Source organism: Mixophyes fleayi, chromosome 11 (assembly GCF_038048845.1).
Source record: "Mixophyes fleayi isolate aMixFle1 chromosome 11, aMixFle1.hap1, whole genome shotgun sequence".
NCBI lineage: Eukaryota > Metazoa > Chordata > Amphibia > Anura > Limnodynastidae > Mixophyes > Mixophyes fleayi.
In genome coordinates, this window is record NC_134412.1 from 18,116,247 (window position 1) to 18,143,651 (window position 27,405).

General features: G+C 41.7%; 1 protein-coding gene across 1 annotated transcript in view; it reads right to left on the bottom strand.

The window, feature by feature from the left end:
* LOC142107491 (cell adhesion molecule CEACAM8-like) overlaps nt 1-27,405 on the bottom strand; it is a 368,458-nt gene that overhangs the window by 117,317 nt on the left and 223,736 nt on the right. The gene's annotated exons all lie outside the window — the stretch shown is intronic.

Genomic DNA, 27,405 nt, shown 5'->3' on the forward strand with positions numbered 1-27,405 from the left:
TTGCCCCATTCCTGTAAATTCTCAGTATAGTAATCAGCTTATGATACTATCTCTAAGCATGCTGGGAAGAACAGGTTAGTGCAGGATTGGCTTTCTATAAGTGGAGCTAATTAGAATGTTTGGCTTCCTAACAATGTATCCACTAGCCCAGTGACACTCCAGGTGTTGTGAAACTGCAAGCCCCAACATGCTTTGCCAGTAGATAACTAGCTGATAGCTGGCAAAGCATGCTGGGACTTGTAATTTCACAACACCTGGAGTGTCACAGGTTAGCCATCACTGCACAAGCCACACCTCTTCTGGGGGCCCATTTATTAATTAACAGGGCTTAGCCCCGTTAGTTATCATCTATCATTGCAACCATGACAGATGAGTTTTCAGATTAATTTTTAATAAAAATCTTAAACTCAGGGCCCTCTCGTTCTCCTCTCTCAGAACGCAACTGATGATGTCTCCCCCACTCCCCTCCCCTGCCTCTCTATTTTAGGTTGTTGCCCACCCCTGTTACTGTTACCCTTGGTTCTCTTTTTTGTTTCTTGTATATCCCTTTCAGGGGCGCACAGAGGATTGTTGGCATGCGCAGCAGCTCCGTTTCGCCAGCGCTGTACTATACAGCAGCCGCGGCGCTGTCTAAGAAGCATCTGCGGACGCTTCTTTGACAGCGCTGCGGCTGCTGTATAGGACAGTGGCCACTTAGTTAGCACAGGGGGGGTTTCTAGAGACTCAGAAACCCCCCCTGCGTGCGCCACTGCCTTTTTAATTTTTCTGTTGTATTTTTGTCCATCGTAACCAACGTATTTACCTGCCATGTGAGATGTGTTTATTTATGTATACTTTTTACTTTGGAAAATCTACTAAAAATCTTTTAAATTACAAAATAACAATAAAAATCTTGCAACAACTGGGTTTAACAAACCGATGCAACTACTGGGAATGAATACTAATAAACTGTGGCGGAGTTCCACTGCCTTCAGGGACGGACACCTTGATGGATAGATTGTTACATGATTTTTCTTTAAAATCAACATCTGCAAATAGAACACCACCATCATGTGCACTTTGTAAATGACATGTTGATTTAATAAGTCACACTGTAAATAACGATGTGCATTACTAGATATAGATCAGCTGAAATATGTCATCATCTCTTTTTCTTTTTCTTTAGAAATGGAGAACCGGATCTGCTATCTCGCAAACAATGCAGAAGGTATTATTTTATCTATAATATAAATGTCTAGTGGCGTGTGTTAGTCTGTCTGTGTGTGTGTGTGTAAAAAATAAAACCAAGCTGCAGCGCCACCTGCTGGGCGGAGTTATACACTGACCTACTAAATTCTTAGTGTGTGTGGAAAAAAAATTCAGAAAGGGCTGAAATTTGGTATACTAAGATGTTTTTAATTTGTTAATTTAATTTGTTAATTGTTAAAAGTGTTTATAAAGATTTAAAAAATATATATATATTTCTTGAAGGAGAAGTGACAGTGGGGAGTGGTTGGTGGTTGCCGGGGGTGACAGTGGGGAGTGGTTGGTGGTTGCCGGGGGTGACAGTGGGGAGTGGTTGGTGGTTGCTGGGGGTGACAGTGGGGAGTGGTTGGTGGTTGAGGCCTGGGCTATGGCTCAAATGCATGACAAGAACCTTTTTAACACCTTAAGTAGCTTGATTTGACTAGAATGCATGAGTATCATGCACGGGTTAACTTGTATTAAATATAAAGACGGACCATTTTAGTGGCCCGTTGCACTATACAGATCCCATTCTGGTTACCATTAAATACAGTATTAGGGGCCACTTCAATTCAGCCGCATTGTTCTAGGAAGAACGCGGCCTGCGCACTGTACGGTAAAAGTGCACAGTATTACAGTTATTACGGTAATTTTTGCTTGCACCTCTCAGGGCCGCAAGCAAAAATCTGGGTTAAAATTACCATATTAAAGGTAATAGTACTAGCGCAGCTTTAATCCTAGACTAACGTGGCCAAATTGAATCGACCCCTTAGGGGAAAATTTAATTGACCACAATTTTTTTTTTTTTGCCTTTGGAGTAAAAAAAAAATTCCCCGCGCGGGTTTTGACCCGATGGCACGATCGTTTTTAGCTAACCCCGCGGAAAAAATCGTGCAATTCAATTGAAAAACAGGTAACGTTGCCCCCATACGTTAATCATTGGTGCTTGCGAATTTTTAGGGGAGTGAAGGGGGTGGGTTTAATGCGGTCATGTATACAAAAAAAAAAAAAAGGATTGGCATACATTTGCATACGTTAGATTGCAATACACAACCTTTCTATTTTATAACATCTACATACAGTACTTTCTTTTAGCATATTTTTTATTTTACTACTTTTTACTATAGAATCATCTATATCATGTCAAAACACATTAGTACATACATATTAGTATAAAAAACATACATAAATATAATTAATTAGTGATTTTTGTGGTTTTTTTCGTTCTTTTTTTAAAATAAAATCAACTTTTGTCATGTTATGCATTACTGATAAACATAGTTTATCTTTTTCTTTTCATGATTACATGTTTTCAAATAGTTTTCTTAGGTTTTTTTATTTTCAGCACACCCCAAAGAGGTGCGAGATAAAACAGCATAGTGGCCTGTTTAACGCACCGTGTCAAAACACAATTGAATAACTTTTAACGCGGCTGCCTCTCGCACACCATATACTTTCAATAGACCTTCTACTGGAGCGCGATAGGACCGTTTGAACCCAAAAAAATGGTGCGTTAAAAATTGATTTGAATAGCGGGTAAAGTTAACTTGCTCCAAAATTAAGAAAAATCGCGTTAAAATGATTTAACACGGTGTAAAAAAATAACTTGTGGTCAATTGAATACCATTCCTGAGTGTACACACATTTTTCACAATACTTCACATACCATAAATGCTTTTATGTTGTGTGTGCCAAGCATTTGGAAATTAGTGTGTAGTTGCTATAGAGATCAATGTGAAAAATGATTCTTCCCCCCCCCCCCCTATACAATCCCTATAAAATACAAAGTTATTGGCCAACAGCCAGATGACCCTGCTAGTAGTAAGACTATTCTGGATGTTATTTATTAAATATGCATCTTATCTACTGCAGTAACTGCTGGTTGAAGTGTCTACAGTGGTAGAGATTATGCGAATTCCGAAACTGCAAATCTGTTGTTACATTTTTGTTAAAACCCCCTGCAAAGACAGGACATTATTCTCCTACGGAATACAACCATATGATTAGCAGAGAAGTCAGAGGCAGAAACAATTTAACATGTTTTGGATATATAATATGTTTACTGGGGCATGGGATAATAACTAGAAATGACAATAGTATATGTAACCCCACTATGCAAATACTGTCTAGCTTCTGTACTTGTTTATTTTAATGATACAGTAAGTTCATTATCATTATAAGATGCCACAAAGCTGCGCTGCATAGCTGGTATAACAAATCATATCATACATAAAAAAACAGAACAAATATCAACTCGTTGGAAATCTTGTACTACCCCTTAATTAAAGGCTGGTGTTCACAAATGTATTATTACAGGACCATGGATGATATAACATCATCTGCAACAGACAAGCCATCGGAAGTTAACGCCGTATGGCTACAATGGTTAGGATCGGATTGCTACAAGAACTCAGGGGTATAGTTACTAAACTGCGGGATTGAAAAAGTGGAGATGTTGCCTATAGCAACCAATCAGATTCTAGCTGTCATTTTGTAGAATGTACTAAATAAATGATAACTAGGATCTGATTGGTTGCTATAGGCAACATCTCCACTTTTTCAAACCCGCAGTTTAGTAAATATACCCCTATATGATCAGAACAGATTCCCATTAAAAAAAAGAGTAGTTGATATATCTAAAAAAAACTGATATGTTAGTGGGTTCCTCTCCAGTCTCTTTTATTTATATTACCAGTCTGCTCAACCCCCCAATATCTGTATTCTATCAGCCCTTCTCACCCTGCTTCCCCTCTTTTAGGTCCCCCCCATATAAACACGACGCAGTTATGGGCCATATTTCTATTATTTCGTCAATCTATTGTTATATATCTTTATAGGTTTTGGTAAATACTACAACATTGAGCTGTATGTTGGTTGTGTTATTACTATATTTTATATTTTAGTATACACAAAAACATTGGATTGTTTGTAACAACATTTCTTTATGTTTCTTTTCAATAAAAAATAGTTTGGGGGAAAATAAAACAGAACAAGTTCAAGATTGAAGGATGTGCAGACATGAGACAGAGGGTAGAGAGGACTCTACTCGTGAGAGCTTAACGTCTAGAGAGAGAGGGCGATTCTGAAACAACGGAAGCTAGTGAGGGAGCCAGAGTGGATTTTGGGACTGTTGTTGCGAGTATCGGGTGGAGGTAGCCTGGGCTATAGTAAATAGGTGCTTGAAATATTGGTTTGGGGGAGAGTCTGGTCAGGAGTGAGAGGTGGTTATCAGAAACAGGCAGATCTAAAAGGGCAAGTGTCAGCAGTCGCGGCGGTGTCCGCGGCCTCCGCGACCCTTCCTGTCCTGCTCGTGACGTCCCGGCGGTCTCCATGACGACCTGGCGTCACTTCCAGTTCCCAAGTCCCGGTTGCCTGGGCAACAACCGGGACGCTTCAGGCTCCCTGCCGCCGCGCCCGGCCAGCTGTCAAACAGCCGGGCGCGCGCAGGGCTGTATTAACCCAGCCATCCTTGGCTGATTAATCATGCTGCAGTGTAATCATTAGTGCAGCTGGACGCGTTAGATCCTATTGGCCCCACCCTTATTATTAATCAGTCAGGTCCTGGGAATACTATCAGGGCTTTGCCCTGATTAGCTGTTAGCACTATTTAAGACAGTGAGGACTGGGCCTCACTGCCGGTTATAGCGACCTGTTTTCAGTTCTGCTGCCTGCTACCTTGTTCCTGTGTTAGTGTTTCTACCTCTGATTGATTACCCGTGTATGACCCTCGCCTGTTCCTGGACCCTGAACCTGTGCTTCTGACCGTGACCTATTGCCTGAACTCTTACGCTGCTGTTTTGCCTGTGACCTCTGACCTCGGCTTGACTACTGGTTTCGCTGTCTGCTGCCGGCCCTCGACCCTTGCTTGGATTCACGCTGCTGTTTGCTCCTACACACTATCGCTGGGTTCTCCCCAGTCAGTGCACATCTCACGACCCTCTGTTTGTCTGCGGCCAAGTCTGTCCCCACCACTAGGGGCTTCAGTGAACACCAGACTTTCAGAGCAGACTCCGGGTTTTGTTGCACTGGCTGGAGGGGTTCCTAACAGCAAGAGGGAGAGTATATCATGTCAGAGATATTTGAGGGGGAGGTCTTGGTAAGGGCTTTGAAGGTGAGGGTGAATAGCCTTAATTGGATTGTGTAGGTATTGTGGAGTCAGTGCAGAGTGGTTCAGTGGATGTGGAGTAATGATAGTTTTGTCGCAGCATTTACACTGGATTGTAGAGGGGATAGACGGGTGAGAGGAAGACCATATACAGGAAGTTTGCAATAATCAACACGAGAAATAATAGGCACATGGATAAGGGTTTGGTAACATCCAGAAACAGGTGTATTCTGGTTTTGAAGAATGAGGGGGCACGATAGCACAAAGGACTAGATGTGTTGCGCTAACGTGAGGACAGAGTCGAAGATGACACCAAGACAGCACGCAATGGGAACTTGGGAGAGTGTGATGTTGTCAACGGTGAGAAAGAATAGAGGGGTTCAGTAGTGACACTGGGAAGTGAGAAGTTCTGTTTTGGACATGCTGAGATTTAGGTAACTTGGGACATCCAAGAGGAGATGCTGGAGAGGTAGTGGGATACATGGGATAAGAGAGAAGGAAAGAGTTCAGTGGAGGAGAGGTAAATCATATGTATATAGGTGATAGTGGAGGCTGAAAGAGAGTATTAGTTTAAAGAGAGAATAGGTAGAAAGAAAGAAAAGCAGAGGGCCAAGAACAGTCTTGATGGACCCATCAGACTGACAGTGTGGAGGGGATGGTTTCTCAGAGTGTTTAGAGAAGTGGAAGGTGAACCAGAAAAGGACAATGCCAAGAAGACCAAGGGTTAGTCGGGTGTGCAGGAGAAAATGGTGGTCAACTGTTTTGAAAGCAGCAGAGTGGTCAAGATGGATGAGCATGTAGAAGTGTCCCTTCAACTTACCCATGAGTAGATTATTGGCCAATTTAGTGAGGGTAGTCTCGGTGGAGTATAGAGAGTGGAAGCCTTATGGCAGAAGGTTGAGGAGAGTGTAAGAGACGAGAAAGTGTTCTTTAATTTAATATATGTTTGGAGAAATAAACTATGAATTTTCATCCATATATAGGTAATGGTCCCAGTGACAGTCATTATTTTTTTTCAAGCATTAAAATATATTTTGAACACATATGCATATAAATTGTCATTCTATACATTACATATCCTATTACACATAATTTCATATTTTTTATATATTCACATAACATGTACATGTTAACAAACACCTACCACATCAGTTTGTATTATGTTTGGTATTGTGTATATCTTTGGTGTTTTATGTCTCCTGTTTGGTCATTTTATTATACCTAATTTAATTGAATTATATCTTTTATGTTTTATCATACAAAAGAGTATCAACATGGTTTATAGTAAGTTTTAGGGTCATGCTACCTTCTTAATCCACTGGTGCTTAGGTACACATTGATTGGCATGCGTACTAGTCTTTTTTTGTTAAACATGGGCTTTGTGACCAAACTAGTGGTGGAAGTGGGCTGGTGTATGGTGGTAGGTCACACCGCCAATTCTCCATCTGGCTTCTGTCAAATTACTTTAACTTACATTTTTCATACCATGAATTCTAAATTTCAACTTCCCCCACTGGACCACACCTTTATTACAGTTCCCCTTCTTCCTATCCAACTTATGTCTGGTGATTCTCTAGGTGTCTTATAGCTGGGAGATTCCAATGGAATGGTCAGACAAGCCGGGTTGGTGACTTCCAATGGGGGAATATTCAGGAAAGTCAATTGGAATAAAGGAACACTGGAGCAGGATGACCCAATACTCTGGCACCAGAGTATTGGGTCAGAGTGTCAGAGTCTGCCGCCGGGGACCCGACTAGCGCCCCGTTGCCTAGTAACGGGACGCGAATGAGCAGAAGAGTCGGCAATCCTGCAGAAAGTACTGAAGGCGCCTGTCACTTCCCCCGCCGCGTCTGGTTGCCACCAGGCAACCAGACACGGCAGGTGAAGTAACAGGCGCCTGTCCCAAAGAAGCGGAGGGACGGCGCCTGACAGCCATCAGTCTTTCTATAGAGTCTTCTATGTACCTTTAAACCAGTGATATATAAAATTCTTATGTACCAGAGCTTTGTCACAGATGTGCATATCACCATAAATCACACTCTCTCCCTAACTTTTGATCCACCAGTGTTATACTCAATATAGGTATCCTTGTACCAGCTTTCAATTGCAGAAGTGCATATCATTAAATAGGATCCTTTTTTACACTCCAAGAAAACTTCACCAGTAATTTTTCTTGCAAATGTGTGCACTCCATAAGTAAATACATAAAAAAACATAGTATATTTCCCTTGAAAAAACTGTCTAATACATAAAAAACTATACACATTGCATGTACATCAAAAAGATATGAGAGAACACCTATCTGATCCACAAGAGTTACACAACTTACCCAGGAACAAAGTATAGACTTCGGAGAAGAAGGACTAGACAATCAGCCACTACCCAACGCGTTTCGTTGCTTTAAGGTATATGGACTTCGTACTACTTGCCCGCTGATAGTTAAAGTTCAATTTTAAAAACACTCTCTAAGTGCATCTCTGCTAAATGACACCTTTCTTCTGTATATTTACGCTCGCTCGATATAAGTTATAATGATGACACCTCCCTGTTGTATGATATAAGATATAGTGGTATGAAATATTTAAGAAATAAGGGGAGAAGAGGGTTGAATTAATGGATAACAAAACTAGTTCGGTTGTCACTACTTTCTTCTCTGACATTTCCTATTGATAGAAAAAAGAGGGAATGCTGTCGCACAAATCATAGAAGCTTAAACCCATTATAAACTTATAAATTGATTCTATCTATATATAGGTGGGGTGCTACCTGAACTGATAATATATATCAAGTAAGGAAGAAAGAGAGTTTGTGTTAGGTGCACTAGCTTCTTAAATATTAAAATATAACTTTTATTCAAGGTCCTTGAATAAAAGTTATATTTAAATATTTAAGAAGCTAGTGCACCTAACACAAACTCTCTTTCTTCCTTACTTGATATTTCCTATTGATAAGCAGTGATAGAAAATCTTCCATATGGCCCAATATTAATAAACAGACCCCTATATCTATCAGAGATCTGTCTCTCTTTGGGGAACATTTATCAAACCTTCTAAAAAGTTGCTGGAGGTTCTCATAGCAACCAATCAGATTCTAGCTATTATGTTCTAGAATGTACTAAAGGAAAGCTAGAATCTGATTGGTTGCTATGGGCAACACCACCACTTTCCTTGTTTAGAACGTTTGATAAATCTACTCTTTTATAAATCTTTGTGTCTGGCTTCCTCACATTCTGTCTATCCAAACCGAGCTTCACCAGTATGGCAAATCCTGGACTCTTCTATCTTGGATGCTGCAGCGGATGGTTTTGTTGTTGGACTTTTTAATTGTTTGATCCTTTGAGATAGAAAATATTATAATGATAGAAACCATTGAAATGACATAGAAACTATTACACGATAATAAAGGGTCCTTATTATACATGTATATATTCATATTGCACTTGGTTTAGTGCTTTAGTGCTGCGTTTTTGTTTTCTTTGTATAATATTCCACTTATTCCGCCAGTACCAAACACTAGCGCCACAATTATAAGTCATAACTATCAGCCTCAGTTCTTATGAAATCATTCAATGGCCAAAATGTCTCAGCATTATTATAAATATCAAAGTTATAGTCACATTGATTTATTTATATTGTAATGCTGAGGCATTTAAATGATTTGTTCATATTTCAATAGGGATATATCTAGGAGTTCCTGTGTCTGTGTTAGTACCAGTGACCTTCCTTAGGGAATAAACTCTTTTCATCAAAAGCCATGAGTCTGAGCTCTTCCTGCCAGTTGCTCCGAGACCTAGAAGCAAAGGCCAGAGAATGAATAAAATCTAACACATATGATGATAGGAAGCCTCATCTCTTCTTGTTTGTTGGACATCCGAAGCTGACACCGGAAGTGAACTTGAGAACCTATATCCGTAGAGCTCATCATCGCTCTCAGACCCCCATCCAATTTAAAAAAATTATCCACCTGTGACAGAATCATGGGTGAAGTGTATTGTAACATGTATGTTACTCCTAGACTTCTAACATACTGCTTATAAAACCCCATGTGAGCTGCTGCAAGATTAAAGGCTTGTCGAAAATCCGGAAAGGGTACTGGGTTTTATGGATGGAAAGAGTAGGGTGGGTTCCATCCATTAGGCCTGTAGCCGGGTCTTTCAGGTGACCTGCTAACCTGCTGCTAATTAGGATGTGCACCTGAGCAGTGCAGGTAAAACGCTGCTTCTCAGGACAGTCCCTCTCTCTCTCTGCCTTGGGAACTGAGGCTGGTGAGTCTCAGTGAGAGGAAACCTTGCTACGTTGCCTGTGACTGAACCATGCTGCACTGTTTATGTTTTGCTTCAGTTTGGTAGTCAGACTTGTCATATAGTAAAAGCCGGACAGCAAGGTATTTATTTTGAAGTTATATTTTATTTTTGCTACTTAATAAGCCTGGCTGAGGCTGTTTGTACTAGAATCCATGGACTTGTTTGACATCATTGCTGCTGTTTACCTCCATCTACCCCAGGAGATGGAATATGATCCACTCACACAGTCACAACTATTAATATCAATAGTACACCTGCTCTGCTTAGTACTTTTTATGTAAAAACCAAAACAAAAATACAATCTGTCTCTAATAAAAACATTGTCCATATGTTGTCCTGTATGTAATATAAAATGTTAAATAATAATACAAGACAAAGAAAACAGTGTTTTTATTATGATATTTGACTGTCTGTATTATTTTTCAATGTTTTCCTCTAAATTGCTGTATATGTTTTATTTATTCAACATTTAAATACCATTAAAACCATGATAGAATGATTTTCAAACTTATGAGAATAAGTTGTAAAGGGATAGCAAATAATTACAGTAAGTTTGAGACTTTAGGAGTAACTTGGTTAGAGAACATTACCCAACACTCATAATCTAGTAGGCAAAGCTGATTACATTAATAGTAAATCTGGTGTTTTAGTTACCCGTGATGTGCTGTTTGCCCGATGCACCAGGTCCGTGCAGGGCCGCCGAGAGGGGGGGGGAGCGGGTACAGTTTACCCGGGCCCGGCCATGCCAGGGGGCCCGGGCCGGGCCCTCGCTGCTAATAAAATTTATTTATTTTCTTATTTTATTTTTCTCTCTTGCGGTATTTTTTTTTTTAACTTTTTTTATTTTTTTTCCCGCGGGGGGGGGGGGGGGGGGGGGTCTTGGGTTTCTTGGGAGCTGTAAGAAAAAATAAATAATAAAAAAAAAAAATACTCACGTGATCGCGCGGCGCCGTGTCCCTCCTCTCCTCCATTCACACTGACTGCCGGGCGTGACGTCATCAAGTCACGCCTGTCAGTCAGTGAGGAGCGCCGCAGCCAGCAGGAAGAAAGAAGACAGAAGAGGAGACAGAAGAGCAGAAAAGAAAAGAAAGAAGTTGACAAAAGGTAAGTAAAGAAACGGAGAGGCTAGGGGAGGAAAACAGGGAGGGACAGTACTATAAAGAAAGGGGACAGAGAAACAGAGGAGGAAAAAAAGGAGAGAGCCACAGAGTAATAAAAAAAAAGTGGGAGAGAGGAACAGAGGAGGAAAAAAAGGAGAGAGCCACAGGGGAATAAAAAAAAAGTGGGAGAGAGGAACAGAGGAGGAAAAAAAGGAGAGAGCCACAGATGAATAAAAAAAAAATTGGGGAGAGAGGAACAGAGGAGGGAAAAAAAGTGGGAGAGAGGAACAGAGGAGGAAAAAAAAGGAGAGAGCCACAGAGGAATAAAAAAAAATTGGGGAGAGAGGAACAGAGGAGGGAAAAAAAGTGGGAGAGAGGAACAGAGGAGGAAAAAAAAGTGGGAGAGAGGAACAGAGGAGGAAAAAAAATTGGGAGAGAGGAACAGAGGAGGAAAAAAAGTGGGAGAGAGGAACAGAGGAATAAAAAAAGTGGGAGAGAGGCACAAAGTAAAAAAGAAGGGGGAAAAGCAGCATGGAGGTCGCAGTGTGAGCATAAGGGGGTACAGTGTAGTTGTGATGAAGGGGCACAGTAATGTGTGTGATGGCACAGGGGGCTTGTTGCAATGTAGTGTGTGTGAGGTAGGTGGCGGCTAATTAATGGGCGCTATTTTGTTTGTAGGGTGATGGTGAGGCAATTTAATAGTAGGGACTATTAATTTAAGATTGGGTGGTTTGGGGGCTATTGAATCTTGGGGTGAGTTTAGGGAGAATGAGGTCTATTTATTAAATGTGACTATGAATTATTTAATGGCAGTGATGGTTGCGGGAAATAGGTATTGCTGGGGCTGTTTGCAGGAAGTGAAATAGGTTTATTTATTAAATGTGAATACTATTATTTTAATGTTGGGGCTGGAGGAAGGCCTAATTATTAATCGTGAGTGCTATTGATTTAAGGCCGGGGCTGGCTGTAATTTTCTAAATGTAGCCATTTTTTTTTCAAAATAGGTCCTTCAACATTCCTGGATCCGGACAAGCCACAACTAAAGAAACCAGCAGCCACAGGTGGAGAAAGTGAGAAGAACAGGTAGGAGAGAGCAGCACAGTGTGTGAAATGTTGTGATTCTAGTAGGGACAATACCAATTTTTGGTGAATGTTGTGCCCAATGTAAGGTGTAGGCCAAGACTGAACTGTTTGTGTACACACTGCATTGTTTGTATACTACACTGTGGTGGTAGATGTCCTGAAAGTCAGGAGTGCTTGAACATATGTGACGCTCTGGCGAATTGAGAGCCTAGTGGTTTTTATGTTAGCCACGCCCCAATGGCACGTTTGCCACGCCCCCAAATGCATGACTACACCTCCCAAAATTTTTGCACCGCCATTTGGCTAGCCACGCCCCTGAATGTATGACCATATACCTAAATTTTTTTGCGCCGCCGTAAGGCGGCGCAAAAAAATTTTGGGTCTTACTTGAATATGAGGGGGGCCCCATGAATTTGTTGTACCCGGGCCCTGAATTCTTCTTGGCAGCCCTGGGTCCGTGAATCCTCTAATAGTCCCACAATGCTGTCCTGGATGCAAGTCCCACATGCCTGAAACAAATCAGCTGCCCTAGTGAAAGCTTCATTTGCATTCGCTTACTACAGGGGAAGGACATTCACAACAGCTCTGACAGTTTAGAGCATTATAAGAAATACCCGGACCCTTGGATCGGGTAAGTAAAACACCATGTTTAATCAGAGTTAACTCCACCTTATATCAGATTCTAAGATAATACTAGCCTTTAGGTTTTGGTTGAAGTTCTTTAAATCTACCAAAACCGCAGAACTTATAACCAGGACTGCCATCAGAAACTGTGAGGCCTAGTACTAATTCAGGGTTGCCCAACCCGCGCCCTGTGGGCCGCATGCGGCCCAGCACACCTGTAAATGTGGCCCAGAAGGAGTTTTGGTTGTGGCAAGGGGGCAGCACTGTTAATGGAAAAAAAAAATCCTGCAAAAAAAAGAAAAGAAAATACTTACCTTGCGGTCACGTCAGCTGGTACTCCGGCTCCCTCCCTTGTCTCCTCCTCCGTGCGGTGCTCGCAGTGAATGTCGGGCGTGATGTCATCACGCCCAACATCCATTGTGGAGCGCAACACAGAGAAGTCACCCGCGCGAGAAAAACAATCAGCAGCACAGAATTGGAGAAAAGAAGAGAAGAGGACAGGAGAACAAGCCGATTAAAAGGTAAGTTAAGGGGGATTTTTTTAATTATTTCAAGGGATGCTGACAAGTGAATAAAATTCACCTGGTCCTGGAGCATCATGGACCTTATCTCCCTGCTACATACTTCTACTTGTAATACTAATGGGGCATTATATATTATTCTCTTTGGCCCATTATAAGTTGTTATCCCTTAACTAACACAGTGGTGTAATTAGCAAAACAGGTCACAATTTGGGGTCACAGTGATGTATATGTCAGGTACCGCAGGCCTGGTCAGGGCACCCTGATATACAATGCCTGGCGTAAATGCACTTTATTGATATTGCATCGAAACAATACAAAAAGTGATTATAGTATAATAACCAGAGAGGATTTTTTGAACAGGGCGATTGAAAGGTAAGTATAGGGGGATTTGAAAAAAAAGTGATTATATATATATATATATATATATATATATATATATTATATATCACTTTTTTTCTCATATAACTATGTTTTCTATGTTAACTATGTTTTCTATGGTTTTTTGGATGATCAGCTATCGTTATTGTTAGTGTATCTTATGTGCGGCCCAAACCAACTCGTCGTCTTCCAATGTGGCCCAGGGAAGCTAAAAGGTTGGACACCCCTGTACTAATTAATCTGGCCCCACCTCCCCCTCCCCATGCAAACCCCCTCCCTCTTCGCCATACATGCGCCTCCCTCTCCCTCTTTGCCGTACACGTGCCCCCTCCCCCTCTTTGACATACATATGCTCCCCTCTCGCTCTTCACTGTACATGCACCCCCCCTTTCCTTCTTTGCCATACTTGCGCCCCTCTCTTCCTCATCACAGTAAATGCCTCATTCTCCCCTCATCACTGTAAATGTTCCGCTACCCCTCACCAACCCGCCCCAATAAATGTCTGTTCGGGCTCCTTACAGCTGTATCGGCCGTATACCCCTGATGTTGGCCCTGCTTATAACTAAATGCCCATGTGCACGTATACCACACTCCTGGGTCACATGTTGCTGGTCACCTAACAGGGCTGCAAATAACTGTCACAGTTTGCAAACCACCCAGCAGGTCACATGTTCCTGGTCACCCAGCAGGGCTGTAAATAACTGTCACAGTTTCCAGACCACCCAGCAGTTCACATGTTCCAGGTCACCCAGCAGGGCTGCAAATAACTATCACAGTTTCCAGAACACGCAGCAGGTCACATGTTCCAGGTCACACAGCAGGTGCACAGGAAGAGTTCACTGTTACAGTTTCCAGAACAACCAGTAGGTGCACAAGTATATTGCCAACTGTCACATTTTCCAGAGGACAATGGTAATACATTGTAGTAAATGGCGGGCAAATGTTTTGTGAAATAACTCCGAAACAGAGTATGTGAAGTGCACTACTCAGACAACTGCATCACAGAAATAACTCACTCATAAAAGTTGTACTTATGCTATTAATATGGAGATGGGAGAGTGGATTTTATAATAAGAATGTTTTGCAGGGTCCGGTAAAAATAGAAATGATAGTGTTGGGGGCTAGTGCATTAGGGACCAGAATCTTTAATGTGTAAGCACAAGCTGTGAAAAATAAAAGACTACAAGTATTCCTACCTGGGAAAATCCCTTAGGTATTAATGGGGAGTATGACTTGTATCATTGATAAGAATGATGGAGAGAGAGTGTAATAGAATATACAACTGATAATGTCTGATTTGTGATTAACTTCTTCAGCGAAAGTTTGCAATACAAGAAAACCAAAAGTAATATTTAAGGCTGATACAGGGATGGTTGAGGTGAGATTGGATTATCTATTTCTGACGAGGTGCATTAATTGTATTAGTTTTCAGCAAACAATTAACTACTGCTCTCTGCCCGTGATTGTTTACAGTGTAAGGCAAAACAATAGAGAGAAAGTGAGTATGATAAAGGGTTGTGGAAGCTGAATGTGATGTATGATGGAGAGTGAACGATTTAAGGAACGGTGTGTTAATTATTATGAGAAATGGGAGTGGCGTATTTTGACTTTGAAATGTGTTTGAAGTGGTAGGATTGGGTAAAAGAGAGAGAGTTGGCCTGTTGTCTTTAGGATGAATGGTTCCATAGTAATTTTAAATGCAAGGAGTGAAATGAATAAATGTTTGAGATACACTGGTAAAGAGATAATATATAGAGCTAAAGTTAAAAACACAGAACAGAATGAGAGGTATAGGAGATATTTTTTGGTTTTCTCACACAGTCCAAAAACATAATGGTAGATTAATTGAATTGGCTTCTGACAAAATGGGCCCTCGTCTCAGATCCAGATTAATTCCCTATCGGGAGATGTGTTGGAGTGCGGACCTGTTGGGGTTTTTCTATACTAATTGTTTTTCTCACAAGGTGTAAGGAAATGCACTGTTGAAAAACAGAGAACAACCTTTGATTCCTGTCAATAAATAACTTTACATGCAGCAGCCCTTGCACTGCTTATTCCTCTGACATGGACATTGTAACTTTCTAATCAGAATCTTCTTTTCTCTGTTTATTGCTCTCTCTCTCTCTCACCCTTTCACTTGTACCTTCTGCTTTCCACAATCTTTCTTATCTCTGCTTTGTCCTCACTTCACACTTGCCCCTGTCTGTTAACTGCTCTCCTGCCACTAATTTCCCTTCAGCTATTGTCACATTGCCTTTATATTTAATGTTATTTGTTGAGATACTGCAACAGACTGAGACTTAATGTTGCATGAGTAATTACACTGGAGGGACTGCAGGTGGAGCCGTTCCTAAATGTGTTATTGTGTTGTCACTCTGTATTGTTGCCATGTACTCTGTTGTACATGGAATCTTTTAGTTTTCTTCTTATTTTGATGTTAGATGCAAAATGTGTTCTGCCTGTATGGTGATATAACCGCACAGTTTAATATAAAGTCATTATTCCACAAAGAACTTCCCAGTGTGTGCCTTTGGACATTGTATGAGCAATCTGCTATACTCTTAACTCTACAATTATTATACTGCACTGGCTTTGCCATTGTATTGCTCTACTATAGCATTGCTGTGCCACAATATTGCTTTGCCATAGTATTTCCCTACTGATGTTTTACCACTCTGATTACATTACCACTGCCATATCTCCCTTGCCACCATCCATCATCCAGGCTTCTACACTACTTAGTTCCAGACACCATCATGGCCTCTGAACAATCTTGGATATTGCCCAAATAGACTTCTGCACCACCTAGACCCTCCTGGACTCTGTACCACCTCTGCACTATCATGGCCCCATCTAATCCTCTCTACATCATGACCCCAGTATCTTGCAGACCTCTGCACATTACCGAACCCCACTATGCCTATCGTTCCCATCTGCTCCTATTGTATTTCATTACCCCCTCCCTTTAGCACAGGCCTGTCCAACCTGGGGCCCTCCAGGTGTTGTGAAACTTCAAGCCCCAGCATGCTTTGCTAGTAGACAACCTGTTGATAGCTGGAAGGGCATGCTGGGACTTGTAGTTTCACAACATCTGGAGGGCCGCAGGTTGGACAGGCCTGCTTTAGCATGTAAGGTCCTGTGGGTAGGGTCCTCTACCTCGTGTCTGTGCTCTGTGTCATGTCTGCCTACGCTCCGTCCTCCTCTCTGTCCCTGTTTTGTCTTATGCTGAATAGTTTTAGTATGCCATGTTCTGATAATTGCATCCATGCACTTATTATTATGCTTATCTGCACCCGTTATTCTTATCTGTATGTACTTATATTATTGTGTTTTATGTTTTAAACCCCTTAGGGATGGTGCTGTGGGAGCTTTGTGGCAGCTTAGAAATAAAAGACAATAATAATAGGCAAGACACTGATTTGAGCCCTCCCAATACCATGATCTCTGTGTCATGTTCATGGTACCAGTTTGAGATGAAGTGCGCTTGGAAACATGGTGTGCTGTCCTGCTGGAAATAGCCATTAGAGGATGGGTAGTCTGTGGTCATAAATGGATGCACCAATACTCAGGTAGGTTGTGCCATGTAAACAATGCCCCATTGGTATTGATACAGCATGATGAGAAGGAAGGGGCAGGAAAAGGAGGAGAAGGAAGAGGTGGCGAGATGGGAGAGCAATGGATCTCTGCTCCATGGCTCACTGCATTAGTGGCTGGACCTGAGGAGGGACCAGCTACCAGGAAGCAGAGCACCAGCAGGGCTTGTCCCCTTTTGGACAGGGCCAACCTTGATAATCACTGCAATGAGGCTCATCTGCTAGGCAACCTAGGCCCATCCATCAGCGGGTGAGCTCTGAAGAACCCGCCGGGTCCCAAGTGGAGACCTAGATCATCTGATTGATGATCTGGCCCTGCTTAGTCAGCATATGTAGTACATAATTTAACTTGAAATCTCGGGGTATGACTGATGTGAATGGCTACATATCCTCCTATAAATAAAATAAGTACTGTATGTTTTTTAAAAAAAGTGTCTAGCAGAGTGTCGGTTAATGATAACATATAAGAATGTCAACGTTGAGTCTGGAGTACAGTAGGGGTGAACTTTGTCTGTGATTGCATTTGTATGTATAATAGAGCCTGTGTTATGATATGATCATGAGAGATAAAGCCCCTTGGTTCCAGGCAGTGGAGGAAGATATATGAAAGTACTAGGCTATATAGAAGAGAACGCTGGGGCTACATTAGCAAGGTCGTTATATATTTGGAAGTGTGGATTATTATAGTGATAGTTACACTAAGTAGTGGTAGTGTTGGCTATGCTACCGTATGTGGCGAACGTGTTTCCTCCATCTGTGATATATCTGAGAGATAGAAAGAATGATAAGAGGGGCTTTGATGTAAGAGTGAATGGAGGTATGGAATTCCCAGATATGGGAGTGTCCTTGAACGGAATTGATATCGTGCCAGTGTTCAAGCTGAGAGGAGTAAAATGCCTGTATGATAAAACGTATGACAGGCATGATGTATGGTATTATGTGGACTTAATTCTCCTTAGAAGCACTCGCAGACAGCTGTTAGCATGTGGTAAGTGTCAATGGTATGAGATGATTGCAAAATATATTAGGAAATTTGACTTGATTTGAGTATGAAAGGAGGTTTTTAACGAGAAAAAGGTGATAACATCGCTTTGATGAGGATAAAGGATGTGGTTAAAATGTGGTGATAAAAAATGGGAACGGATGGAATGACGACTAGACCGAGATGTGGTGGGGGTGAGTGTGCTTGGCCTACTGCAGGTGAGCTTCAGAAAAAGTGATGAGCACCTGTTCTGGAATTATGAGTATGTCTATGCGGTATGGAAACCTCTGGATGGACTGTGTAAAGCATGGAATAAATAGGTGAGTTTTCAAGAAGAAAGTTATAAAAGCGAAAGATTATTATTATCCTTGATTTATAACATGCCAACATATTACAACGCACAGTGCATTAAGGGGATTATAATAGACAATTTGTGACATGATATAGAAGGTATAGGCGGCAGTGGCGCACGCAGGGGGGGTTTCTGGGTCTCCAGAAACCCCCCCCCCCTGCTAAAAGTGCCCTACATATCAGCACTGTACTATACAGCAGCCGCGCCGCTGTCTAAGAAGCGTCCACGGCGGTGCTGTATTGTATACAGCACCACCGCGGACGCTGCTTTGACAGCGCCGCGGCTGCTGTATAGTACAGTGCAGCCGAAACGGAGCGGCAGCTCTCTAGGGGTTTTTTTTTGGGGGGGGGGGGGTGGAGGAAACCCCCCCCCTGAAAAATCCTCTGTGCGCCCCTGATGGCCCTGCCCAAATAAACTTACAATATAACAGAAGTGGGGAACAACTGATATATAAGAAAATGATGGTGGACTCTCAGATAGGCAGCATTCTCTTATTTTGGATTGTATTATGTTCATACTGTCTCAGAGAACTTTCATGGGAACTTTTTACCCCAAGGACTACACACAGGACACGTGGTCACCCCCTAAGGTTAGAGGAGAGGAAATTTCACAACCAGCAAAGGAAGGGGTTCTTTACAGTAAGGGCAGTCAGGATACGGAATTCACTGCCAGTGAAGGTTGTGATGGCAGATTCAACAGATATGTTTAAGAAAGGGTTAGACAAATTTTTGGCGGAAAAGTGTATCCATGGATACGACCATTAAAATGAAGGATAGTAGTGGATATAGGGTAAAAATAGGAATGCAATATTGTGTCTGGGGGGATTTTCACAATTGAAACATATTGGCAGTTGCTTGATGGACTGGTGTCTTTTTTTCAACCTCATCAACTAACTTACTATGTTACTATAACTAGTTTAGTAACACTTTCTTTTTACAAACATTGGGAACAGCAATGAGCTCCAAGTTCCGCTAAACTTTACATGGGAGGATTTGAACAACAACTAATTTGGGATGTCCCTTTGGAGCAAAGTTGATGCTATATAAACACTATATTGATGATTCATTTATTATTTGGGATGTGGGTTCTGACACTGCTTGCAATTTTGTTTAATTTCTTAATTGTAACTCTTTTAAATTGCAATTCAAGTACAATTATTGGAAGACAACCATTAACTTCCCGAATATCGCCCTTTCGATTTACAATATGATTTCTTCTAACTTTCAGAAATCGCTAGACTCCAGCAACTATACATGTTTTACAAATAGTCATCAGACCTTGGATATGTAATATCCCAAAATATCAATTTCATAGGCTTAAGAGGAACTGTTCTCAAAATGAGACATTTGAGACTAAAGCATTTTCTTTAATTGAAAAAGAAATTTGAGGACAGGGGCTTACTAACTAATCTTGTAATGTCTGAGCAAATAAGTAATGTAGACAGATATTAATTGTTAGGGTCAAACAAGAAGTATGAACACAAACTTTATAATAATACAATGATATCATTTGTTTTGAAATTTTACAATAAATCTTATCAGATTAAAGACATTACCCAAAACTAACCTTTATCCTACATCAAGATTCCGTACTAAAACTAGAGATGTTCACTGAACCCCGTGTTTTGGTTTTGGATTAACTTCGTGTTTCGGTTTTGGCAAAACCGCCCTCTTGTGTTTTGGTTTTGGATCACGTTTTTTTTTCTAAAATCACATAATTTGGCTCTTTTTTTGTTCCTACATTATTATTAAACTCAATAACATTAATTTCCAGTCAATTTTTGTCAAGTGACAAGAACACTGCTACCCCTCCTGTTTCTGTATGAGCAATGGCACTGAGCAATGTCGCTGGAGAATGGAGAGTGACAAGAACACTGCTACCACTGTTTCTGTGTGAGCAATGGCACTGAGCAATGTCACTGGAGACAGGAGAGTGACAAGAACACTGCTACCCCTGTTTCTGTGTGAGCAATGGCACTGAGCGATGTCACTGGAGACAGGAGAGTGACAAGAACACTGCTACAGCTGTTTCTGTGTGAGCAATGGCATTGAGCAATGTCACTGGAGACTGGAGAGTGACAAGAACACTGCTACCCCTGTTTCTGTTTGAGCAATGGCACTGAGCAATGTCACTAAGTTCGGGTGGGTTCGGTTTTCAGAAAACCGAGCCTGAGCATCTCTAATTAAAACCCTTTATTAATGATAAGCCGAAAGTTGTTTGTAAATATCATTTGCACATGTTTGCAATTATTTGTACAATAATTTAATAAATATTTTGGTGCATAGTTTTTTAAGATGTGATTTAAATGGGTCATCAGACATATTAGTTTGGCTAGCAAAAAGAGCTGCAGGCTACTATGGATGTACATATATACATGATTTGCAGATTCATCTAAAATAGGGTGAGAGATATAATTTATTATGTGTCAGGTGATCATTTTAATGAAATGGATTTTATAAATTGCAAGACTTCCCACGTAATTTAGATACTGCTCAGTACGAAGGAAGACCCACAACTACTTAAAGTAAGGTTTTTAGCACATAAGAGAAACACCATTAACAAGACAAACACACAGGGACTGATCCAAGTCTAATGCAACTTGCACGGAAGTTGCGTTTTAAAAAAGAACACAGAACTGGTGCGTAGTTCTGGCTGTAATCAATGGCACGCAAAGTATATTGAAAATATATGTTTTTATTTGAATCCGCGTGTAAGTTCTACACAGCACTTGTACGCAGACACACAGAACAGACTGCAGTATCAAAGGTCATTTCAGAACCCGTAAAAAGTTTTTGATCATGAATGCTTTGCATTATGTATGTGGGGGTGGGACCACTAATGCCAGTAAGTGGCCGGCTTGCAGATAGGGAGGTGATGTCTAGCCAAATGTAGGTGGTGGGGATTTTTGTGTACTGTTTCTGGACGACTGCTGAACCAACATTGGAGCTGTTTACCATCCTGACAACTGCTAATAAACAGTTAAATGGTTCAGCATACCTGTGTCGGATACATATATATATATATATATATATATATATATATATATATATATATATATATATGCGCTTACTAGTGCAGAAACGACAATAAGTGCTCTGTCGCACCCGTGTGTAACATGGGTACCATAAAAAGAATAACCAAAGTTAATCTGTGAATCATGAATTTTGGATGACCTTCAAGCAGCATTTAGCTCCACGTATCTATACATAAGAATGAAATGAAAAAAGAGGAGCAATAGTATAATATTATAACACAAAATGTGTTATACATGTACTTTAAAGAAGTGGATTCAGTAGCAGACAGAAAGAATAATGCCACTGTATAGGTCATTGGTACGGCCTCATCTAGAATACTGTGCTCAGTTCTGGAGGCCATATCTCCGTATAAATACATTAGAGACTGTACAAAGAAGGGCAACTAAAATGGTGCATGGCCTGCAGCACAAAGCTTACCCCCGACTGACAGAGAAGTGAAAGGGGCAGGGCCGGACTGGCCATCTGGCACTTCTGGCAAATGCCAGAAGGGCCGATGGCTGGATGGGCCGGGCCGACTCCTCCCGTCTTCTTGGTGGCTGGTTCCTCAGGTCGCGATTTACGGGGGTGCCGCGATTTTCGGGGGGTCGCGGGAATGCCGCGATTTTCGGGGGGGTCGCGATTTTCGGGGGGGTCGCGGGGGTGCCGCGATTTTCGGGGGGGGGGGGCGCGTGGGTGCCATCATTCTCGCGCGGGGGTGTCAAGAGTGTGGAAGAGCCATGAGGTGCTGGGAAAGGGGTTGAGATAGCCAGGGGGTGCTGGGAGAGGGGGTGAAAGCCAGGGGGTGCTGGGAGAGGGGGTGAGAGCTATGGGGTGCTGGGAAAGGGGGTGAGAGCCATGTGGTGCTAGGAGAGGGGGTGAGAGCCAGAGGTGCTGGGAGAGGGGGTGAGAGAGCCAAAGGGGAAGGGGGTGCTGGGAGAGGGGGGTGAGAGAGCCGAAGGGGGTACTGGGAGAGGGGGTGAGAGAGCCGAAGGGGGTACTGGGAGAGGGGGTGAGAGAGCCGAAGGGGAAGGGGGTGCTGGGAGAGGGGGTGAGAGAGCCAAAGGGGAAGGGGGTTCTGGGAGAGGGGGTGAGAGAGCCAAAGGGGAAGGGGGTGCTGGGAGAGGGGGTGAGAGAGCCAAAGGGGAAGGGGGTGCTGGGAGAGGGGGTGAGAGAGCCAGGGGGAAGGGGGCAGTGGGAGAGGGGGTGAGAGAGCCAGGGTGGTAGGGGGTGCAGGAAGAGGAGTGAGAGAGTCAGGGGGTAGAGGGTGCAGAAAGACGTGTGAGAGAGCCAGGGGAGTAGGTGGTGCAGAAAGATGTGTGAGAGCCAGCGGAGAAAGGAGAGAGGGACAAAGGAGAAGATGGTGCAGGGGCAAAGGTAAAAGAAAGTGTAAAGGGAGAGACATATCAAGAATTCGAATGTCAGGGATGCAGCTATCATAAAACACAAGTAGTAATGAAGAATGGAAATGCACAGAGGGAACAAGTGTTAATAAAAAAAAAAATCAAGCCTTCATACTCCATTCACTTATATTTTCTATACCCCCACTCCTAAATTTCTGCTTCAAACATTGCACTGTGTTCCTGCTCCCGACTGCCTGTTTGAGCTGACAGCTGCTGATCCCTCCTCGCCCAGCGCGCCCAGTAGGAGAACAGAACACAGGATGCCATAATCAGGTAAGTTCATATATTTTCTCATATGCAATGTGTTTTTAACCATCCTTTCTTGAACTGGGGACACTACAGCGTATCCAATAAAGTTTAACACTATGTATTGCTCATTATTGCGCTGTAATGTTTTTTGCATATTTATCTGTACAGAGATTTTTAATTAAGAGGAAAAAACATTGCTTGTCATAAAAAAAAATTCTGTAATTGTGTCAATATATCTATTTTTGTTTGCATTGTAAATGATGTATTAAGCTGCTCTTGGGACTCACACTCAGTATCTGATATGCTGTACCAATTTTTATTTGTGAATGAGTTTTTGTCTGGGCTTTACTAATGATTTGGGGGCACTACTATGGCATAATGTTATTTGGGGTCACTATTGTGGCATAATATGATTTGGAGGCACTGTTGTGACATAATATGATTTGTGGGCACTACTGTAAGGTATATGTTTTGGGGGCACTACTATGCCATAATATGATTTGTGGGCACTTCTGCATGACCAAATATGAATTGAGGGTAATACTATGTGGCATAATATGACCTTGGGGCACTACGATGTGGCATAATATGAACTGGGCACACTACGGTGTGGCATCATATGAATTTCTGCCAAAGGCAAGTCTTTCATTGTTGAATATGATGGGAGCCCAAAGAAGTTGCTGTATCAGGGCCCAGAATTCCTCTTGTCAGCCCTGCCTGTGAGTCAAGGGGGTAGACGTCTCCAGGTAAATAATCTAAATGTTTCCTATCTAATCAAACTGATGGATCACATCCAATTATTTCTCACCCACCTCCTCTAGCCCCCTTAATTTATATACTGTGTTATTTAAAATGAATAGAAAAGACGCATATCCAATTACTGTAGTAAAACAAAAATATTTTTCTCTGACATTTTGCTGTAGATGGAAATACTTTTAATACGGCCGTGTGGGTTCAACTGATCATTCAATAGTTATGTTTTTTTTAGATATATGTTAGTTTTATTTCATGTGGAATGATTCATGAAAATTCTGCCGTTACTATTTAATTGAGGGAAAAGGGCACCTGTTACCTATATGTGTGTAAGTACTCTGTTCGTTGTTGCTATTTTGTGGGAGATTTGAAAAAAGCAAAACATTGTTTCCTACAGTGGCGCCTGTATAATTGGTGGTATTGCTGTAGTATGGGAGGGCGTGCTGGTGGCAATGTTGTAGTGTGTTTGGGGCTTAGTATTGCTAATAAATATGATAGGGTATTGCTGTAATGTGGGAGGTGACGCTGGACGCTGTAATGTGGGGGTGATTGATGTAGTATGAGTGTGTGTGGGGGGTTATTTATTGCTGTAATTTGGGTACTAATAATGTATTGTCATGGTATTTATTGATGTAATTGGGGTGCTAACAATGTAATGTTGAGGGTCATTAGGAGAAATAAATACCCCCCACACACATACACTCATACTACATCATGCTGTACTGCACCAGCAACGTGCACTGCGCCAGCATCAGTGTGCAACAATATAGTGCATGGGGCCCACAACACGTGGGCCTTTGTGTTTTAAATGCCAGGGCTGATTTTTAGTCCCAGTCCGGCCCTGGAAAGGGGGGACATGATATAAACTTTCAAATATATCAAGGGTTTGAACAAGGAACAGGAGGGAAATATTCTACAAAGGAAGAGAAGTACTCGAACACGAGGACATGCACTGACACTGGGGGGAAGAGAAGTATTAGAACACGAGGACATGTACTGACACTGGAGGGAAGAGAAGTATTAGAACACGAGGACATGTACTGACACTGGGGGGAAGAGAAGTATTAGAACATGAGGACATGTACTGACACTGGGGGGAAGAGAAGTATTAGAACACGAGGACATGTACTGACACTGGGGGGAAGAGAAGTATTAGAACACGAGGACATGCACTGACACTGGGGGGAAGAGAAGTATTAGAACACGAGGACATGCACTGACACTGGGGGGAAGAGAAGTATTAGAACACGAGGACATGCACTGACACTGGGGGGAAGAGAAGTATTAGAACACGAGGACATGCACTGACACTGGGGGGAAGAGAAGTATTAGAACACGAGGACATGCACTGACACTAAGGGGAAGAGAAGTATTAGAACACGAGGACATGCACTGACACTGGGGGGGGGGAAGAGAAGTATTAGAACACGAGGACATGCACTGACACTGGGGGGAAGAGAAGTATTAGAACACGAGGACATGTACTGACACTGGAGGTAAGAGAAGTATTAGAACACGAGGACATGCACTGACACTGGGGGGAAGAGAAGTATTAGAACATGAGGACATGCACTGACACTGAGGGGAAGAGAAGTATTAGAACAGGAGGACATGCACTGACACTGAGGGGAAGAGAAGTATTAGAACATGAGGACATGTACTGACAATGAGGGGAAGAGAAGTATTAGAACAGGAGGACATGTACTGACACTGGGGGGAAGTAGGTTCAGAGGAAATGTGAGGAAAAACTACTTCACAGAAAGGGTAGTGGATCAGTGGAATAGCCTCCCATCAGAGGTTGTATAGGATAATACAGTAGAGCAATTTAAACATGGTTAGGATAGACATAAGGATATCCTTATAAAGAATAAAGGATCAAAAAGAGTTTGAAGTTACAATAAGTTAATAAAACAATGGGCAGACTAGATGGGCCAAGCGGTTCTTGTCTGCTGTCAAATTCTATGTTTCTATATACACATATGTATTCCCCCAACCTTAAATGTCCATTTGATACCGTACTTATTTAAATGCTGTCTGGTAAAATAATATTAATCCAGTTTGATATTTAAGAAATGTATATAAAGATTTGAATTGTATTGTTTTTCCCCCCCAACGTCAAAGGCCCTGCTGTGTCATTCAAATGTATACTTCATTGTTATACTAAATTGATGTTTTTTTGTACTGTTAAGTCCTATTTTGTGTTATTTAGGGATCACAATGAATTCTCACCATTTCTTAGACATTTATATGTATAGATATACTGTATAGTGTTTTAGTTTTTTACATAGAATTGGCTTTACACTTAGTGATCCAGCGTCTTACTAATGATTGATCAAGGCTAGTTACTAGGAATGTGTCCTCCGTAATTTTTTACAGTACAGAAAATGATGTTTTTTTCACACCACGAAAGCAGTTAAGTCTATCTCCCAAGGTATGGATTATTGCATTGTTCTGTAACAACTCACACTGGGATCTTAGATAAACTTTTAGAAAAGGTCACGTGAGAGGTCTTCACCTAGGGCAACCACATTTCCTGTAGAGGGGCGATATACTCACTCAGTTATAGACAGCATTTTGGGTTTGGAGACATCCGACAGAGCCAAATTTTGGGGTACCTAGTCATGACTCGGTTTCTCCGGTAACATGTCAGATCTCGTGCGTTTTGGATCGATATCGACTATATAGAACCCTCCCTCCTGTTCTCAGCTGCCATTCTAGAAGTGATAGCATGTCAGTAGGATATATACTGCCCTTCTGTGCTCATAAAGTGGCTTGTAGATTGTTATATTGTTAGACAGGGTGAAAGAGTCAATTGATATTGAAATAGCTGTGATTTTACTGCAAAAATCTTAAGAGTTTATTTACACATCAGTCTGCTGGAATAGTGTGCTGATCAATTGGGTGCGAGAGAGTGAAGAGTAGACAATCAGTGGCTACTGGTTGTAATAGTATACTAGTAAACTATTGGGGGAAAAATATACTTTCTTTTAAAATTAAAGTGTTTCAATCTGAAGGCAGGAGGGCAAGGGTCAGTATCAGTGACATCTGAACTATTTAGTGGACAAACAAGAGGGTGCTGTTTGGCTGTGAGCAACACCCCCCCCCCCCCCTCCCCAAAAAAAAAATATATTTCTTGCTTTTAAAAGCCAAAGGGCTAGATTTACTAAGCTGCGGGTTTGAAAAAGTGGGGATGTTGCCTATAGCAACCAATCAGATTCTACCTTTCATCTATTTAGTACTTTCTACAAAATGACAGCTAGAATCTGATTGGTTGCTATAGGCAACATCCCCACTTTTTCAAACCCGCAGTTTAGTAAATCTAGCCCAAAGTGTTTTATTCTGAATGCAACTGTGTGAAGTGCAGTATAAGTGACAATATCAAGCACTTAAGCCACAAAAGTGGCATTCTGTTTGGTTTCTTAACCTATGTATGTCACTATCTTGGTTTCAATAGCTACGTTGTGCAAGAGATCTTGCAGATTACTAAAGTATTCTCCACTCCCATTGACCCTACTTTACTTCTCTTCCAGTGAATCATAGCGTCTGCATTACACAATAGCTAGACACCTCACCTCTATAAAACTGTTTACAGAATCGATAGAAGTAGGAAGGCAATAACTAAGATGATAATGATAAAATAACGACTTGTGTCATTTCTGGAACTGCAAACAGGTTTTATCTGCAAGACTATGTCACTCCCTGTGTTCTGTGTGGGCTAAAC